The sequence below is a fragment of the Bufo gargarizans genome, chromosome 5, assembly GCF_014858855.1.
Source record: "Bufo gargarizans isolate SCDJY-AF-19 chromosome 5, ASM1485885v1, whole genome shotgun sequence".
Taxonomy (NCBI): Eukaryota; Metazoa; Chordata; class Amphibia; order Anura; family Bufonidae; genus Bufo; species Bufo gargarizans.
The window spans coordinates 211,935,256-211,951,869 of record NC_058084.1 but is presented as its reverse complement, the minus strand read 5'-3'; the positions used below and the strand labels follow the sequence as shown (position 1 = coordinate 211,951,869).

At 43.3% G+C, this 16,614-nt stretch overlaps 1 protein-coding gene across 2 annotated transcripts in view; it reads right to left on the bottom strand.

Moving 5' to 3' along the window:
• Positions 1-16,614, bottom strand: part of ELMO1 (engulfment and cell motility 1) — a 475,397-nt gene that overhangs the window by 45,212 nt on the left and 413,571 nt on the right. The gene's annotated exons all lie outside the window — the stretch shown is intronic.

Here is a 16,614-nt window from a genome sequence, read left to right as displayed (position 1 = left end):
AAATTAATGTTTATTGTTAATGTGTATTTTTTTTTTTGAATCTTTCTTTTTCATTTATATTTTGGTGTTTTTATTATTATTTTTTTGTAACTTTTTTTTTTTTTTACTAACTTTAAGCCCCCTTAGGGACTAGAACCCTTGTCCTATTCACCCTGATAGAGATCTATCAGGGTGAATAGGAGCTCACACGGTCCCTGCTGCTGTGTGCTCTGTGCACACAGCAGCATGGAGCTTATCATGGCAGCCAGGGCTTCAATAGCGTCCTGGCTGCCATGGTAACCGATCGGAGCCCCAGCATTACACTGCTGGGGCTCCGATCGGAGGAGCAAGGGAGAGGGGATCCTGTGGAGGGGCGCACTGCGACTGGGGTGGGGGGCCCTATGCGCCACCACTGCTTAATACTGGGGGGGAGGGGGGCGCACTGCGCCACCAATGCTTAATACTGGGGGGGGGGGGCGCACTGCGCCACCAATGTCTGATACTGGGGGGCTTGGGGGGGCGCACTGTGCCACCAATGAAGCTTAATTTCATATACAGGAGGCGGGAGCTGGCTGCAGGATCACATAGCCGGCTCCCGACCTCTATGAGCAGTAGCTGCGATCCGCGGCACCTGAGGAGTTAACTACCGCAGATCGCAGCTACAGCTCATAGAGGCCGGGAGCCGGCTATGTGATCCTGCAGCTCCCGCCTCCTGTATATGAATGAATGATAGATTAATCTTCATTGGTGGAGCAGTGGCCATAGCTCCTCCCCTCCTCCTGTCCCCTGTCCCCTCATTGGCGGCAGCACAGGGGGAGGAGACACTGCTCCTTCTCCCCTGTGCTGCTAAGGGGAACACGGAGAGCGCTGTCAGCAGCGCGATCTGTGTTCCCCATACACTATCGGAATATCGGCAAAATAGATGCCGATACCGATAGTGTTCAAAATCCTGAATATCGGCCGATAATATCGGTAAATCCGATAATCGGTCGATCCCTAATATACATAACAAAAAAATGTGAAACAACTGAAAATATGTCATATTCTAGGTTCTTCAAAGTAGCCACCTTTTAATTTGATTACTGCTTTGCACACTCTTGGCATTCTCTTGATGAGCTTCAAGAGGTAGTCACCTGAAATGGTTTTCACTTCACAGGTGTGCCCTGTCAGGTTTAATAAGTGGGATTTCTTGCCTTATAAATGGGGTTGGGACCATCAGTTGCGTTGTGGAGAAGTCAGGTGGATACACAGCTGATAGTCCTACTGAATAGACTGTTAGAATTTGTATTATGGCAAGAAAAAAGCAGCTAAGTAAAGAACGAGTGGCCATCATTACTTTAAGAAATGAAGGTCAGTCAGTCCGAAAAATTGGGAAAACTTTGAAAGTGTCCCCAAGTGCAGTCACAAAAACCATCAAGCACTACAAAGAAACTGGCTCACATGCGGACCGCCCCAGGAAAGGAAGACCAAGAGTCACCTCTGTTGCGGAGGAGAAGTTCATCCGAGTCACCAGCCTCAGAAATCGCAGGTTAACAGCAGCTCAGATTAGAGACCAGGTCAATGCCACACAGAGTTCTAGCAGCAGACATATCTCTAGAACAACTGTTAAGAGGAGACTGTGTGAATGCCGCCTTCATGGTAGAATATCTGCTAGGAAACGACTGCTAAGGACAGGCAACAAGCAGAAGAGACTTGTTTGGGCTAAAGAACGCATGGAATGGACATTAGACCAGTGGAAATCTGTGCTTTGGTCTGATGAGTCCAAATTTGAGATCTTTGGTTCCAACCACCATGTCTTTGTGTGACGCAGAAAAGGTGAACGGATGGACTCTACATGCCTGGTTCCCACCGTGAAGCATAGAGGAGGAGGTGTGATGGTGTGAGGGTGCTTTGCTGGTGACACTGTTGGGGATTTATTTAAAATTGAAGGCATACTGAACCAGCATGGCTACCACAGCATCTTGTAACGGCATGCTATTCCATCCGGTTTACGTTTAGTTGGACCATCATTTATTTTTCAACATGACAATGACCCCAAACACACCTCCAGGCTGTGTAAGGGCTATTTCACCATGAAGGAGAGTGATGGGGTGCTGCGCCAGATGACCTGGCCTCCACAGTCACCGGACCTGAACCCAATCGAGATGGTTTGGGGTGAGCTGGACCGCAGAGTGAAGGCAAAAGGGCCAACAAGTGCTAAGCATCTCTGGGAACTCATTCAAAACTGTTGGAAGACCATTTCAGGTGACTACCTCTTGAAGCTCATCAAGAGAATGCAAAGTGTGTGCAAAGCAGTAATCAAAGCAAAAGGTGGCTACTTTGAAGAACCTAGAATATGACATATTTTCAGTTGTTTCACACTTTTTTGTTATGTATATAATTCCACATGTGTTAATTCATAGTTTTGATGCCTTCAGTGTGAATCTACAATTTACATAGTCATGAAAATTAAGAAAACTCTTTGAATGAGAAGGTGTGTCCAAACTTTTGGTCTGTACTGTATATATATATATATATATATATATATATATATATGCATGTTGCCTGTCCTTAGCAGTGGTTTCCTAGCAGATATTCTACCATGAAGGCCTGATTCACACAGTCTCCTCTTAAGAGTTATTCTAGAGATGTGTCTGCTGCTAGAACTCTGTGTGGCATTGACCTGCTCTCTAATCTGAGCTGCTGTTAACCTGCGATTTCTGAGGCTGGTGACTCGGATGAACTTATCCTCTGCAGCAGAGGTGACTCTTGGTCTTCCTTTCCTGGGGCGGTTTGCATGTGAGCCAGTTTCTTTGTAGCGCTTGATGGTTTTTGTGACTGCACTTGGGGACACTTTCAAACTTTTCCCAATTTTTCAGACTGACTGACCTTCATTTCTTAAAATAATGATGGCCACTCGTTTTTCTTTACTTAGCTGCTTTTTTCTTGCCATAATACAAATTCTAACAGTCTATTCAGTAGGACTATCAGCTGTGTATCCACCTGACTTCTCCACAACGCAACTGATGGTCCCAACCCCATTTATAAGGCAAGAAATCCCACTTATTAAACCTGACGGGGCACACCTGTGAAGTGAAAACCATTTCAGGTGACTACCTCTTGAAGCTCATCAAGAGAATGCCAAGAGTGTGCAAAGCAGTAATCAAAGCAAAAGGTGGCTACTTTGAAGAACCTAGAATATGACATATTTGCAGTTGTTTCACACTTTTTTGTTATGTATATAATTCCACATGTGTTAATTCATAGCTTTGATGCCTTCAGTGTGAATCTACAATTTTCATAGTCATGAAAATAAAGAAAACTCTTTGAATGAGAAGGTGTGTCCAAACTTTTGGTCTGTACTGTGTGTGTATATATATATATATATATATATATATATATATATATTATCAATAATAAAACGCAAGTATGTTAACTCAAATTATTAGTTATCACCAGAAGTATACCTCATATACTTACAAGACCATAAATGGGGAGCCACAAATAGGTCATACTCAGTTCTGCGCAGACATTTTTTGCATAAAGAAAATAATTTAAAAAATAAATAAAAATGGAGCTTTGAAACATAAGAGGTCAAGGGGCAGTTCTACACAGCACAGAACAGAAATACGATTCAACCTCAATTGCTCTTTTGCAAAAGACGGACACTAATAATTTGTCTCACCAGATGGCATGTGGATTTGTATTGACAGTATGCCTGACCCCCTCGAAATGCAAAAACAGATATGCATTCTACACATAGCAATGTACGTGCTATAAACGGCCACAAACATAGCCAGGTGTCCGTCACGGCCAAACAAATCAGCAATATTAGAAGACTGAATCTGTCCAACCATTGACCAACCACTGATCACAAGTCTGCCGTCTCTTTTACTACAAGCCTTAGTAGAGTATCAGAAGAAAAGAATTGAAACAAGAACCTGGGATGCTGCTAGCTAAAACCATGTCAAGGGCTGGTTAAAAAATAGATTTTCACTAGATGTTAGAGAAAGGCAGCAAGTACAATGCCTGATGAAAAACATCCAAGCACTTCTGTGTGAGAATAGAAGAAATACATCTTATATATAACAAACAGATAGTAATCATTTTAAGATACATTTCATGCTCCAGATAGCACCACACATGTATATTTAAAGCAGGATCGAATAAGTATTCACAAGCTCCTATGCGAAGTGAACGCAAAAAGATATAAATTATATGTGTTTAAATTTATATACTGCAAAATGTCATTTTTTGTAAGAATCGTGTACTAAATAATGGTTTTCTTTATACATCATGATGTCATAAGACACATACTATGATAGCATGAGCCAGCTAAAATTGATTTTCAGTATACCGGCTAGCTAGGAGCCACAAGTTACTGGTAATGATTTTATACATTTCATGCTTCAGATAGCACCACACATGTATATAAGTGCATAAATAAAATATTTCTATGTATTTACTGTATGTGTCATTTACATGTGACGTCAGACAGACACCAAAACGCTGCAAGCAGCGTTTTTGGTGTCAGTCTTCAAAGCGGAATGGAGACTGAACTGATGCATTCTGAGCAGATGCATTTCCATTCAGAATGCATTAGAATGCAAACTGATCAGTTTTGGACCTCTTGTGTGAGCCCTGAACGGATCTCAGAAACGTAAAGCCAAAACCTGAGTGTGAAAGTAGACTTATTCATTTCAATGGGTCAGCAAAATATGCGGAAGACACTCTGTGTGCAGTCTGCATCTGTATGCCCGTTCCATAGTCCCGCAAAAAGGATAGAACATGTCCTATTCTTGTCAGTTTTGCAGACAAGAATAGGCATTCTATCAATGGATCCGCAAAAAAAGAAACAAAAATAAAATAAACGATGCAACACTGATGTCATCCGTATTTTTTGCGCATCTGCATTTTGCGGACTACTAAATACATACGGTCGTGTGATATCCCTCCATTATCATGCCTAGAAAGAGGATACAGGAGAGATTACATCGGAGGTCCATGCCCGCTGCTGCACAGCTACTTTGGATGGGCATGGGCACCTCTCCACACACCCTGTGAATGTCATGCTTCCAAAGTGCTGGCAGAGGGCCTGGGTGCTGGTATCCAGTGTGTCTACTGGGGATATTCTTCATTAAATATCACCTCATTCTGCTGCATTGTAAAGGTTAAACCCTCCTTTGGTTTTGTGTCCAGCTGCTAGACTGTTTCTAAAGTGTTAGCTTCACTTCCAGATCTTGATAAAGTACCAGGAACCCATCCACTTGTGTCCAGAGATTGGGTGGAAGTAAAAGACACGTTAGAAAAGTCCTCAAACCCTGGTTTGATGGTCCATTCCAAGTGTTGCTGACCACAAACTCAGTGAAGCTCTAAGGAAAGCATAATTGGAGTAATTTCAAGAAAGTGTTGAGTCTGGAGACTTGAAAGGATGATGTTTCTTGTTCCCCCTGGTGTGACTGCTGATCCTGACTCAAAAGAATCGTTAATTTCTAACGATAATTTGTTTTCCCTTAGTCCTAACAGCAGCACAGATGGGGTTAACTGCCCCCTGTGGACTGGTAGGACCGGCGGAATTTTTAATGAGCCCAAGAACCAATAAACGATCTTCAGCTCCCTGAAAGGGAGGAGATCGTCCCTCAGCCCATCGTGTTTTTAACAAGCATAATGTACTTAGGGTGGGATATTTGTGTGCTGCTGTTAGGACTAAGGGAAAACAAATTATCGTTAGAAATTAACGATTCCCTTACGTCCTACCAGCAGCACGGATGGGGAGATAGCAAGAAGAATCCCCTAGGGAGGGTGCTCATGCCTGGCAGAACCAAGAATTGTCTGCCCAAAGGCCGAAAACTCTGCCATCCTAGCATCTATCCTATAATGGGAGATGAAGGTTGACTCAGAACTCCAGGAAGCCGCCTTACAGATCAACTCTAAGGGGAGAAGTCTTCTCTCCGCAACAGAGGTGGAGACAGCCCTAGTAGAATGGGCTCTCCCAAATTCCGGAGGATCTAGGGATTGGGAGACGAAGGCCTCCCTGATGGCTTCCTTAATCCAGCGACTAATGGTAGCTTTAGACGCTTTACGGCCTTTAGACTTACCGGCAAACAGGATGAGGAGATTCTCGTCTATCCTGAACTCTCTGGATCTATCCACATAGACCTGGAGGCATCTAGAAATGTCCAGCGGGTCTCTAGCTGGAGTATCCGAGGAGGAGGCTGAAAACAAAACTGGTAAAGAGATTACCTAGTTGATATTTTGGAAGGTTGGGACCTTAGGCCTGAAGTAGGGTAAAAACTTCCGGAGTACTCTGTCCTGCAGAAAAATTATATAGGGGTGAGTTGCGGAAAAAGCCTGCAATTCAGAGATTCTTTTGGCTGAAGCTACAGCCAGAAGAAAAACCATCTTTAAAGTAAAAAATCTGAATTCCACCTCCTCCAATGGCTCGAAGGGGGGAGATGCTAGCCCCCTGAGCACTACTGAAAGATCCCACTGGGGAATAGGTTTCAGTATAGTAGGCTTTAGTCTTTCAGCTCCCTTAAGGAAGCGTTTGATGAGTGGGTCCCGAGAATGTGGCCTGTTAAGACAGGCCGAGATGGCACAAATCTGTACCTTCAAGGTAGCTGGAGAAAGACCTTTATCTAATCCATCTTGAAGAAATTGTAATATCGCAGGAAGGGGCGGATCTGCAGACGCCACCTGTGGAATCACACCATGACATGAAGATTCTCATGATCCTGGAGTAGGCCTTCTTCGTAGACTCTGCTCGGGAATGCAACAAAGTTCTCAGGACCGACTCGGAAAGCCCTTCTATGTTGGGAAGGGACTGATCAACCTCCAGGCTGTCAGGTTGAACCTGTGCAGATCTGGGCAGAGGTGAGTGTCCCAAGACACCAGGGTCTGCTCCGGGGGGAGTCTCCAGTATTGTCCCCGACTCATCTGAATGAGCTGGGTAAACCAGGATCTCTTGGGCCAGAACGGTATGATGGCAATTACCGAGGCCTGATCCTGACGGATTTTCGTCAATACCCTTGGTATCATGGAAAACGGAGGGAAGATGTAAGCCAGCCTGAACCTCCACGGTATCGACAGAGCATCTATCGCCAGGGGGTTGTCTTCCCTGTATAGGGAACTTGGCGTTGAACCTGGTTGCCATGAGATCCACCTCTGGCATACTCCATCTGTGAACTAACTGCCTGAAGATCTCCGGGTGCAGAGACCACTCCATGGTCGGTAATCCTTGACTTAGGCGGTCCGCTATCATATTGAGGGAGCCTCGAATATGAGTGGCAGATAGATGGGAAAGGTTCGACTCACCGCCCACCGAAGAATTACCCCGATCTCTGAAAGAAGGGGCAATGATCTTGTGCCTCCCTGCTTGTTTATATAGAGAACCGCAGTCATATTGTCTGACTGGACTTTCACAGCTTTGCCCCGAAAAAGAAAAAAACTGGTCATAACACCTACAAGCACCAGGTGGAGGTGAAACGAGACCATATGGGTGCCCACCAGCACTGAAGCAAAATAGAGCTGTGAAGAAACAAGTGAATCAATATATCTATGATAATATATCAAGCACAGGGAATTCTGGAGCTAGCTTGTGAAAGCGATGCAACCAGAGCACTGAATGACAGGCTCTGGGCGTTTAAAAAAGGGAAGCCCCGCCCCCTGGAAGTGACGAAGCGCAGCTGGTGCGCGTCACTTCCGGAAGATGGCGGCGCCCATGGCGCCGCACACATGCGGCAGGGAGAGAACGGGACACCGCAGAGATGCCGAAATCCAGGCGAGATAGAAGAGGGGAGGGGAACCACCCCCCCGACGGTACCTTGTACAAAAAATAGCCGCAATTATGCCTAGAATAAAGGCAAACAGCAACAAAGAAAGGGGGGCGATTTCCTTAGTGTTTAAGAAAACCAGAGCCCCTGCATACTTCAGCGACACGCCAGTCCACCTGTCCAGAGGACAGAAAAAAACACGGTGGGCTGGGGGACGATCTCCTCCCTTTCAGGGAGCTGAAGATCGTTTATTGGTTCTTGGGCTCATTAAAAATTCTGCCGGTCCTACCAGTCCACAGGGGGCAGTTAACCTCATCTGTGCTGCTGGTAGGACGTAAGGGAATATGGATTTTAAAGGGAGTCTGTCAGCAGATTTACCCCTTTTTAACAGTTGCCATTATGCTGTAGCCGCAAAACAGACGATTAACACGGTACCTTTAAACGCTTTGGTGGACTTTTAAATCTGCAAAAAACGAACTTTGATGAGGGCTCGCAAGTGCCCAGGGCGGAGTCCACCGTGTTGGAGCCCAGGCAGCTCTGCCTCTTCGGCTCTTATCCCCGCCCAGCCTCCTCCTCTGCTCGCCTATCTGTTGTCTCTCCCCCTCAGCGAGATCCCGCGCCGACGCGATGACTTCCTTGGCCGGGGCATGCGCATAAGCTACTGCGATGCCGTGTCAGCAATGGGCATGGCAGTGCGCATGCCCCGGCCAAGGAAGTCATCGCGTCGGCGCGGGATCTCGCTGAGGGGGAAAGACAACAGATAGGCGAGCAGAGGAGGAGGCTGGGCGGGGATAAGAGCCGAAGAGGCAGAGCTGCCTGGGCTCCAACACGGTGGACTCCGCCCTGGGCACTTGCGAGCCCTCATCAAAGTTCGTTTTTTGCAGATTTAAAAGTCCACCAAAGCGTTTAAAGGTACCGTGTTAATCGTCTGTTTTGCGGCTACAGCATAATGGCAACTGTTAAAAAGGGGTAAATCTGCTGACAGACTCCCTTTAAATGAGATAGTAAAAATAGGTTTCTGGGCTGTGAAAAAGTTGTGCAAAAGGAAGAACAAAGTTGTTGCAGTCCAATACTTCTAGCCCAGTGATCCATTGATAGTATTGCTCAAAGATTCTCAGGATTAATAGTTCTTATATTCACAACAGTCTATGGGCAGAAGGGCTAAAGAACTGATATCATCATCGTTGTGTTAGTTTTGCTTGTACTAATTATCTGCTGTATTATTCCCTGTGCAAAGAAATTGTTCAGCAAGGCAGTTGACAAGGTCGTACCAGAGATGATGATGGGAGAGTTGTATGAAGACTTCGATCCAGAAAAATCAGAAGCACTGATGACCTCCAGTCCCCCGTCCCCCCCCCCCATATGATGTCAGCGCAAATTAGGGAATGATCATCTGACTTAGAGGGGGACACCACCCCTCTGAAGATGTAAAAACTGCTTGAATCATTGTAATAAACAATGAGATAGTTTTTGACCCACCTGTGTGTCAGTGTAGGTCTCTACCACGCGTGGATATTAACCCCTTGGGGTACCTTGACTTGATTTACCTATGTAAGGATGAGCTGCTCCTATGTACACCAGGAGAGGGCAGCTCCATGTTATTTTTGTGGTGCACGTGTGTACTGTACAGGACCCTGAAAAAGCTTCTATTCTCACCATAGGTAGTTATTTATAGCTTCCAGCAGACATTACTGACTCTTATATGTAAGGACTTTTGTCTAGGTTACCTGCCTATTCTTTTTTTTTTTATCTGCATATATTGTATATAGGTCCTGTATTAAATTCAATAAGGCGGCCGAAAACGTTTCCTCCACCAAATAATGCAGCCTCCCTCCCAAATACTTGCAGAAACTGGAAGTCAATTGTCTACAAATTACACCAGTTAAGATGGTGTGTTCAGACTTTTCCCCACATATAAATAAGAATTCCAGAGATTGGTGGACTAGTGGAAAAGCAGACAAATGAATGATTCTGCATTTGACAGGTTTTTATTCTGAACTTCAGGGATCAATATGGATATAGCTCGCAATGAATGCAATATAATTAATGTCTTCAGTAAGCTTCTTAAGTCGTGGATACAGAAAGACCAAATAATATATACTTCACTGTATGGATATAAAAAATTATAGAGAAATTGTGTATATTTCAAGACAATGACAGTCTGAACTGTTTAATAGTTCTGAATTTCTAAACCAAGAAAATATTCAAGACTTTAGTATAAAATGCATATACAACCGTAGTGATACATTAGAGGGATTCACTGGTTTAGAGACCCCTATTTACATATATTCTATTAGGTAATTGTATATTAAGGTGTAACTGTAATTTCAGGTAATTTCTCAGCATAAGTTGCTGTGTACGTACTGTAGATGAGGTATAACACTGGTCATTATATAACTTGTATCCACCATGTAAAAAAGTATTTTACCCTCTGCAATCTGTCTGTAATTCTCCACTTTTTTTTAGAGCTCCTAAGTGAAGACTAGCTGATCATGTCTGTCCCAACAGAGGACATGGATAAAGAGCAGCAGCAGCAGATATGGGACATTACACAGCAGAACTGAGCAGTTTAGGTGTGAATACCACAGTGAGATAAGACAGGAAAACACTGTCAAGTCTCTGGTCAGTCTTTCTGCTTGTGTCTGTATGCAGCAGCCCCCTCCCCCCCTTTCCCTTGTCCCCTCTCCATAGACTTCAAAGTGATCTGCTTCTTCAGTGCGCAGGTATGCCGTCTTCAACAGTCTTCACTGAAAGAAAATCTAAGCAATGAACAGACAGCATCTTTGTCTGATAAGATATATTACAAAGTTTCTTGTGTTTGCTTGTACTACTCTGTTATAAAAAAAGAAACAGTGGAGAAGCTCGTTAAATGGGGATTCTCATCACAAACATTTGTGGCATATCCACAGGATGCCACTCCTAGGACCCTCCACAATATTTAGAACAGGGGTCTCCTTTCCAATGGTTGCCACAGCTGCAATAAGTGGAGACAAGTGTGGGTCCTCGATGTGTAAGGCCCCTAAACATTTGTCCAGCTATCCAGCTCAGTTTCCCCCCTACATGAAGCAGAAAACATCTGAGAAGAACTAAGCCAGAATTGATCCCATAGTTTTTTTTATGGGGTCGTTCTCATAAATCTGATGCATCAGTTATGATGCCGGATGCCAAACAACGCCGAACAGAGAAATGCAGTATGCAGCGTTTTTGTGTCTGGTGCTATCAGTATATAGACACCGGATCTGTGCACACATATCAGTTGTGTCCGGCTCTCGACCAAAGAAAACCTGGCCGGACACAACTGATATATTTGAAGCTAGCCTAACCTGCCATTTGTGGCATATACTATGTATACCCTGTAGCCATATGTTTATGCAGAAAAAAAGACTGCTTTAAAAATGACAACCCTTCTTTTTTTCAATCAATTGTTCATATCACCCTTTTGAGACAGACATGATGTTCCACACTGTCATATATTTAATAAAATAAATGCCATTCCCAACCATTCATCAGTTCAGAGTTTGGAAGTGAATACACAGGACTCAGTCCAGATGTGCGAGTCTGTATCCTCTTGAGCAATCTGCAGCACAAGGGAATACAAGCAGTTGACAAGAGTGACATATCAATTTGGAGCTACATAATGCCTCTTTTCAGGCGGATGCTTTCTTTATTATTATTTTGAGTTTACGGGATATTCTTTTTTTTCTCCCTTATCTGCTCACTGGCGGTATACATGCCAGTCAGCAGCAGTACCAGCAAGCCGTCTCTAATTAAAGAGAAACAGTCCTTGTACTTGGGAGAAAGGAAAGCCGCATGACTGCTGTGGCTGTATTAAGGGCATTTACTGTACCCTACTAGCAGAAAATAATAAGACACTTGGATTCATGCCATGAAAGTTGATCATCTATTGTGCCCATTTATGCCACTGGAGCTATAGAAAAGATTCATTTTAATCTCTTACCTATGCCGCAACGCTGTACAGAGATTGCCATCACAAACAGTACATCCATGGCAGTACTTGTTTATAATAACGCAATACCCTGCAATTCGTCTAATAGGCCAGTGTGGTTCAGCATCACCTTATAACTGATCTTCACATGTTTAAAGGGAACCTGTCACCGGGATTTTGGGTATAGAGCTGAGGACATGGGTTGCTAGATGGCCACTAACACAACTATTGTGTAAAAAAAACTGATTTGATACATATGCAAATGACCTGAGATGAGTCCTGTCCCTGACTCCTCTCACATACAGGACTCATCTCAGGTTGATTTGCACATGTATCAAATCTGTTTTTTTACACAATAAAAGCACACAGAGCTATGGGGACTGGGTATTGAAGATGTGCTATCGGCGATCGCGCAGCCCATGTCCTCAGCTCTATACACAAAATCCCGGTGACAGGTTCCCTTTAAAGGGGTATTCCAGTAACATCAGACTGTCCCCTATCTAATGGATACAGAACAGCTGTTAGATCGGTGGGCTGGCATTCAACCGATCATGAGAATGGAGCACATTGCCGCTCCATTCAATCTCTATGGGACTGCCAGAAATAGCTCGGCACTGTACTCGGCTATCTTCAATAGTCCCATTTCATAGTCCATTCCTATTGAGGACCCAATAACTTGAATGGTTGGATGCCAGTGAATAAACAATAAGACTACTCATTTAATGCCATCATTCTACTGTAGGTTAAGACTTAGTCCTGGGGGTCCCGGCCTGTGTTTCCACCTTTACTGTATTACATTGCAGTACTTAGTAGGCCACAGACATTGACACATGCAGGAAGCAGAATTATTATACTATTTACAAGTCTAATCTGGTCAGTGGATGATTTCTCTTTATGTATAGCTAAGACAGTTTCTGTGTTTGATACTTTCTGATATATTTCAATTAACCCTTTTCCTGTCTTCCAAAAGCCATAACTTTTTTCTTTTTTTTTTCCCATTCACATAGCCGCATGAAGGCTTGCTTCTTGCAAGACAAATTGTCCTTTCCAACAGCACGGCTTAATTTTCCATACAATGTATTTGGATGTTGGGAAAAAATTATTAATGCTTTAGGGGTTTTGTTGCTGTTCACTGGGCAGTAAAACACATTACCTTTATTATGAGGGTCAGTACGGTTACAGTGATACCAAATTCATATTATGTTTCATAACATGAAAAACATTTTTGCTTTCCATTCCAGAACTGTGTAGGGGCTCTTTTTTTATAGGGCAATCTGTAGCTTTTACTTATACTATTTTAAAACCACTCAGAATTTTACCGCAGATGAACTAATTAAAACTAACTGTGAGTCAGCCAACTTGATTTTTTTCCCCATTATGGTATTTCGTATACGTGATAAATACATTCATATTTTAAACGGGCATTTTCGGATGCTGCAATACCAATGATGTGTATATGTAAAATAGGGAGAATTAGTTTTTTTATACTTTTAAAAACCTTTTAACTTTATTTTTATTCACCCTATGGGACTTCAATCATCAGATCGTTTCTAGAATGTACTGCAATGGTTTACCATGGAAAATTGCTGTGTTTCTAATCGGCCCTGCCTGAGGTAGGGCTCAATAGAAACGTTACCATGGCAGGTCTGGAGCCTTCACAAGTTATATGTCTGCCATATGAACCACACAACTCCTACCATCTAGTTGTGAAGTGACCATTTGGGAAATGGGAGCAGCCCGCTCCCGGTAAACGACCTCTCAGGCAACTGACTATGTTTAAATGCCGATGATTGGGTTAAACAAGCTATCCAGCCTATTTAAAAAAACAAATGGCAGGTAATCTTTTCTTGTTCATGATAATACTGCAGCCACTCACTGGCCTCAGCAGTCACATATTCAAGAACATCACATCACTGCAAGTGCGCCTTCTGACTGCCAACTGGGATCCTTCTCACCAGTTGTTGAGGTGAAATCAAAGCATGTATTCAGTTTATTGTGCCACGGCATGCAGTCTATGGACATTTGGGAATGCTGTTATGAATTGGCAGAGCCCTTTAAATCTGATATCCTTTATACACTTATACTAATTGCAAGTCATCTAGCAGATGTTGTAAAACAGTCCACTACAGTGACCTCATATCTAAGATCTTCAAATCATGCCACACAACTAGAAATATTTCAGAATGACTGCTGTTTATAATAAGAAAACACACAATGCAGAAAGCCTTTGAAATTTCTAGCTTTTCCTTGAATGTAAAGAGGACTCTGGGGAAACAGCATGATGCCAGCACAAAGAAACATCAAACTATACTAAATGTATTTGTACTTAATTATTTACACTGTGCCTTATAATGTCATATACTGTAATAGGGGTTAAACATGCTGTTAAATAAGTCATATATAGTGTACTATTAGAATCACTCTTCTGCCTTGGGAGACTCATTCAAGGTCATAAAAAATGTATTTTACAAAAAGATATGTAACAAAGCTGTTGTTTATCTTTTAGAATACTTGAATGATAGATCTATACATAGGCCCCTTTCACACGAGCGAGTTTTCTGCGCGGGTGCAATGCATGACGTGAACGCATTGCACCCGCACTGAATCCAGACCCATTCATTTCTATGGGGCTGTGCACACGAGCGGTGACTTTTCACGCATCATTTGTGCGCTGCGTGAAAATCGCAGCATGTTCTATATTCTGTGTTTTTCCCGCAACGCAGGTCCCATAGAAGTGAATGGGTCTGCGTGAAAATCTCAAGCATCCGCAAGCAAGTGCGGATGCGGTGCGATTTTCACGCACGGTTGCTAGGCGACGATTGGGATAGGGACCCGATCATTATTAGTTTCCCTTATAACATGGGTATAAGGGAAAATAATAGCATTCTTAATACAGAATGCACAGTACAATAGGGCTGGAGGGGTTAAAAAAAAAAAAAAAAAAAAAAAAAAAAAATAATAATAATATAACTCCCCTTAATCCACTTGATCGCGCAGCCCGGCTTCTCTTCTGCCTTCATCTTTGCTGTGCACAGGAATAGGACCTTTGATGATGTCACTGCGCTCATCACATGGACTATGGTAAAAGATCATGTGATGGACCATGTAATGAGCGCAGTGACGTCATCAAAGGTCCTATTCCTGTGCACAGCAAAGAAGAAGACAGAAGAGAAGCCGAGCTGCGCGATCAAGTGGATTAAGGTGAGTTATATTATTATTATAATTTTTTTTAACTTCTCCAGCCCTATTGTACTATGCATTCTGTGTTAAGAATGCTATTATTTTCCCTTATAACCATGTTATAAGGGAAAATAATAAAATCTACACAACACCGAACCAAAACCCGAACTTCTGGGAAGAAGTCCGGGTTCGGGTCTGGGTATCAAACATGCCAATTTTTCTCATGTGCGTGCAAAACGCATTACAATGTTTTGCACCAGCGCGGGCAAAATGCAAACATGGAATGCAATCGCAGTGAAAACTGACTTGTTTTAGTGTCAAAATCGCATCATTTTCCCTGAACGCACCCTGAACGCATCCGGCTCCAAACCGCAATGCCCGTGTAACAGGGGCCATACTGTATTTTTCGCTTTATAAACGCACTTTATTTCCTGTAAAAGCGGGAGGAAAAGGGCAGTGTGTCCTATGAAGTAAATACTAGTGAGCACTTTCATTCTGGAAGCGCTTATTAGTATGCAGAGGCACGAGAAGTGGTCAGTCATGCGTTGCTGGCATTGCCTGTACTCACCCCTCCCTGGTCTTCTCTGGGCCCATGCTACACTGTGCTGATTGTGGACAGTTTCAGGACACAGTACATGCACTATGACCTGACACTGTACAGAGCCAGGTCACAGTGCTGTGTGGCCCAGGGAAGACGATGGAGTGTGACTGCAGGAGTGAACACCGTTCCTGCAGTGTAGTAGCAGAGAAGGACAGGTAACCTAATTTATTTTAGCTCTGATGGGGGTCTGATCTGAGGTCTGATATGAGTGTCTGATTTGAGGTCTGATATGGGGGTCTGATTTGAGGTCTGATATGGGGTCTGATATGGGGTCTGATATGGGGGTCTGATTTGAGGTCTTATATGGGGGTCTGATTTGAAGTCTAATATGGGGGGTCTGATTTGAAGTCTGATATGGGGGTCTGATTTGAAGTCTGATATGGGGGTCTGATTTGAAGTATGATATGGGGGTCTGATTTGAAGTCTGATATGGGGGTCTGATTTGAAGTCTGATATGGGGGTCTGATTTGAAGTCTGATATGGGGGTCTGATTTGAAGTCCGATATGGGGGTCTGATATGGGGTCTGATTTGAAGTCTGATATGGGGTCTGATTTGAAGTCTGATATGGGGGTCTGATTTGAAGTCTGATATGGGGGTCTGATTTGAAGTCTGATATGGGGGTCTGATTTGAAGTCTGATATGGGGTCTGATTTGAAGTCTGATATGGGGGTCTGATTTGAAGTCTGATATGGGGGTCTGATTTGAAGTCTGATATGGGGGTCTGATTTGAAGTCTGATGAAAAAAATATATATATTTTTTTTCCTCCTCTTAAACCTAGGTACCTCTTATAAAGCGAAAAATACAGCATTTCAGTGTGATATCTCATAAAGGGGTCTACTGGTTCTAGGAAATGTTCGATCATGGTAAAATTACATTTCAATTCTTCTCCAAATTCTACATCCCATCTTGCTGTCAATGAATAAGAACATTATTAATTGCAACCTGAAGCAGAAAACCTGCCGAGACTTAGTCTCTCAACTGAAGGGAAGTGGGGAAGTTGGGGGACATACACAGAAATCATAGGGCCCCATAGTAAAGCTTCACTTCCCCCACCTTTACTGGTAAAAATCTGCATGTACCCCATAGCAGCAGATGCAGGAAAATGCTGAAGCCTTACATCAAGAAGTAGAAGAAGGTGTCCAGTGCCAGGCCCCC